The sequence below is a fragment of the Buceros rhinoceros genome, unplaced genomic scaffold, assembly GCF_000710305.1.
Source record: "Buceros rhinoceros silvestris isolate BGI_N320 unplaced genomic scaffold, ASM71030v1 scaffold19626, whole genome shotgun sequence".
Lineage (NCBI taxonomy): Eukaryota > Metazoa > Chordata > Aves > Bucerotiformes > Bucerotidae > Buceros > Buceros rhinoceros.
Window position 1 is genome coordinate 74,446 of NW_010419682.1, and position 4,608 is coordinate 79,053.

Consider the following 4,608-nt stretch of genomic DNA (forward strand, 5'->3'; position numbering starts at 1 on the left):
GAGCTGGCCTGAGGTACATTTAAATTGCAAGGGAAGATGTGCAGAGATAGTTGTGCTGTTGTACAGGTGTTGTACATCTGGCATGAGTTTCCCTTCACACTAGGGCTTTGCAGTACACTCATTCTGAAGGAAGAACTGATAACATGCTTTAGAGCAAGCAAATATTTATCTAATTCTTATGTTCTTTGCCCTCCCTCTTTCTTTTTTCAAAGCAGCAATATAGTGATGTCATATGATTCTCTGTAACATTCCTCTCATTTGCAGCATTTTATTAAATTATTTTATATGAGTTGTGTAATCCCATGCTATCTAAAGACGGCTTAACAGGTCATCATATCTCCATTAGCTTCACCGTGTGTTACTCTTGGAGGGTGCATCATGCACAGGGAGGACTTAACAGAAAGGAGCTCCACGGGGGAAAACAAGTTCCAGGAGGCAAATGGTCCTGTGCATCTCTGGGAGACAAAGAGTTTGAGGACTTGGGTGTGCGTTATGTGATTACAATCCTTAAAACATGAGGTTTGCCTGTCTTATTATTACTGTTTTTCCCTTTTTGTTTGTAGCTTTGTTGGGAGATGGTGTTGGCAGAACATGTTGGAAGACCATGAGCTGCAGCAGGTGCTTTTGGAGCAAGAGGTATTGATCACTGCAGCAACGCTTGGGGGGTTGGGATGGAGGGGAAGGAGGCTCATAACTGGATCTGCAGGGAGTATGCACACTCCTGGGCCAAGATGGGTGCCCATTTTATAGTAAAATAAATTTGCAGACTGTGCTCTCAGGGAACGATATACAGAGCAATACTTGAAGGTATTTCACAGGACTTTGAAGCAGGGCTGGTTTGGAGCCTGCCAGCTGGGGAATGCAGGGAGAGCTGGCATGCAAACCTTGTGCCAGACCGTTACTGTGCCCTGTAACACTTTAGCTTTAATGTACTTCTTGAGAGCTTGTTTAATATTTCACTAAAGCTTTGAAAATGTGAAACTTTAGTCAGAATGGAAAGACTTGTCTACTGTCTTAGGCCAGCAAGCAGAACATGCTCTGAGCTGGTGCAGTGTGCTTGTAAGAACCGGTCTTGGGCAGCTTGAATTTTCCCAGTGTCATTTGGTCTGGTAGTTTTATTAACTGCCTTTCTAATACTGTATTATAAAACAATCAATTGATCTGGTTCTGGCTGTAATATTGACTTGATGAGTGGTGTTCCATAATCCTGATTTTTAAGGATAGTCGTTAAAGGTTTGATTGAAAAGACTAACAAAACCACAGTGGTTTCTTCATGGGCAAACAAACTTCTAAAAGGATGAAAGCTAAAAAGGTTGGGTGTTTCGGTTTGTTTGTTTGTTTTTCATTTAGTAGAACCACTTGTAGTTTGTTCTTTTGTTTTACAAAGGAAAAAAAAATCACCCAGGCTGAAACTTCATAATGCTTTCTCTGTGGTATAAACAATAAATGCTGAAGCATTCTATGTATTACAACTTAACAAAATTTATTATGTCCCTTAAGAAAATTGTTTACACTTAAGACAAGTTCTAGATGCATAGAAATTTTTCTCATGTTCTTTGGTAAGGTGATCAAAATCAATGACTTAAAAGGTCCAGAGCACTGCATCTCAGAAAAGCTTGTCCCTGAAGGTGGTTTGCAAAGTTGCTTAATACCTTCCTGTGAACCATGACTGATTAGCCCCTTTAAACACCAAAATATTTGTAAGAATCTAGCTGAAAATCATGAGCTGTCAAGGTCTAAATGGTTGAGGGGCTTCTGAATTATCCTACTATTAAGTTGGATCCAACTTTTTTAAGAGGTAGGAATATAGGGAACCATAACCGCACAGAGATAATCATCTCTAGAGATGTTAATTACTTTCTGCCTGCTAAAAATCACTTGACTTTGGACTTATACGAATGAAAGGGAAGTTTCATCTTTGCAATGCTATATACTCTGCAGCACTAGCACTAATATAACAGAAATGTTTTATTTTTTCAGCATATGCTCTAGGAAGCCATCTAATTTTAAAGCTTCTGATTATTCCAAATGTAGAAAAATCTCTCAAGTTTGGGTCACTGAATCTTCTCAAGTAATACAGATGCTACAAGTCTCAGTCCTGTAAGCCCTGAGTTTGCCACTCTTGAAGCACACTTCCTACGTCTGAGACCACTTGCTAGCAAGTTCACTTGGTCGAGGGAGGATGGTGCTCTCAGGAGAGTTATTCAGGGACCGGTTGTTAAGCTGACTTAGAATGACCCTGGTACAGCTGAGGCTTTCTATATTTACTGCTAACCCCATTTATCCTGGCTTGACTCCCAGCTAAACCGAGAGCCTAATTCATGATCGTAACTAGGCCGACTTGTGTCACTTCGGGGAGCCCAAAGGAGACCTTTTCTTCAATGGGAGCTGGGAAATCCCTATTAGCTGGAAGTGGTTCTGAGTCCAGATGCTCCAGAGATGCACTGAGCTGTGCCAAGCTGCCTGGGCTCCTGACTGTGTGAAATGGCAGCAAATCAAGACAAATTACTCAGGGCAGGGGGATGCTGAGCTTTGTGCGCTCTCAGAGCATCGCTTTTGAGACTGAAAACAGCATTCTGAGGGATGCCTACCCAGAGTAAAACTGAGAGCATGCCTGGATATTGCTAGGTTTGCCTTCTGAATGGGTTGTTCTGAAAAATCAACATAGGCTGGACAGATGGCAGTCTCAGCATCTTCCTGACAACCTGACTTTTTTTATGTTGAGGTCTTATTTCCTGATCCTGGCATCACTCCTCACGGGGTCTTTTGAGAAGCAGCTGTCATCTTGGCCTACTCTGTGTCCTTTCATAGTTGCAGGGAAGAAGCAGATGGAAGATGTGGGTTGCTTCACTTTTTATATATAGTATGTTAAGAAAACAATGACCAAGGGTGGCTTCTAGCCAGAGCCAACAAGTTTGTTTGAACTACACGTGGCCTGAGTGCTAAGCTTCAAGAAATGCCCAACAGCTCAAAGTATGGGTACCAAAAGAGTTTGTCTGTACTCTGTGAGAAAAGTGTGGTGAGGTGCTCGGCTGTAGGTAGGAGCTGTAAGAGGAGGTGGTGGAGAGCTGGCTGCTGTGGGTGTCTCCTAGGTGTTTACTTCTCCCCGGGTATAATCAGGGGCAGCCTTGGCAAACTTGGGCAGCTCTTCAGTCCCTCTTTCCTTCTATATGTTTAGATCCAAAAGTGCCAGAAACCCAAATCCTTTCTAATCTTGCTTTGTTTTCTGCTTTGTTTTGCTGAAGTTATCAGTTAACCTTATAGTCTGTCTAACCTGATTATACTAGCCATTTTTTTTAAATGGAGGAAGGAGGAGAAATTATCTATTGGCTCATTCATTTTGATTCCCCAAAGTATTCCTGGAGGCAATATGTTCCCAAGCATAGCTCTTCGGAGGCTAAAGAAAAGTTACAAACATGAAACATCACAAGAGCTCAACTGAATTATTTGTGCTAAAGCAGTCCCTTCCTAAGCAGACTCTGGAAACACTACCATTACAATTGCAACTATAATTTAGATGTGCAAGTACTTTCTTCATCTCTCCAGCCCTGCAAACCTGTTTCTAATGCAATTCCTGCAGATTTTGGAGAGTCTGAATTGATCCCAGACTCAGCAGTCTCGAAAGCCTTTAGAGGACCCATTGCCAGCTGCTGCTCCCGAAGAGGCTGGCATGACCAACTGTCATTTTTAAGCCTACAAATGTAAAATATCCAGGATTAAAACAATCAGGACAATCAGGCAAAGGTTGCTAACTCTTCCCAGCTGTATCTGTTGGTTGAATGAAAAATTACTTTTCCCTGTCTGAGCAGTGGGCAGTCACCATTGGTGTGCTTGGAGTTCCTGCTCTCCTGGTTCTTCTGCCTCTCGACTGTCCCAGGTATGTTCCTAGCAGAGTTGGCCGCTCCTCTTCCTAAATTCTTCTCCCCTAATAAGGGAAGAGAAGGAGCAGATTAGATAAGGGATCAAATTTTCATGCTTAGTGATGCCAGAGGCTTTCTCTAGCTCAGCCAGGCTGTTTCCAGCCTGCCTGCACTGGGACGTGCTTGCAGCTGAAGCACTCACACGTTAGATGGTGCTGCACTCTCACAAATGCAGACAAAGTGACTGCCCATCCTACCTGCTGCGAAGGGCATGGATCCCTGCTCATATTCACGCTGCGAATGGTGCCCTGCAGCATGCATAGCCAGTTCAGAGGGTCATCGCTGTGCAGTTAAACTTGCCGTCAAATAATCCTCGACTGAATGTTTCCTGACTACGTATTTTTTCTAAAACTACGGCCAATATAACCAAACTTAAGAACCTGAATTTAATGTTTTGGGACTTTCCGGCTCTGGGCTGTTCCCAGGGTGGTAATATCTGGGGTAGGGGATGTCACCTCCGACCTGCCAGAGCCTAACAACTTTCTTCCCCCTTCCCAGAGAAGATGATCGTTCTGGCTGCTTCACTTACTCAACTGTCATCAGTTGCAACTAGAACTGACCTTGAACTCAAGCCCCAGTCAGATAATGTCCTAAACCAGGCACAGGGTTGAAGACAGATCGTGAAATATGAAGACCTTGACAACACCATCACCGTAGGAAGGCCACTTTGTCAGCAGCTCTAGCAGGA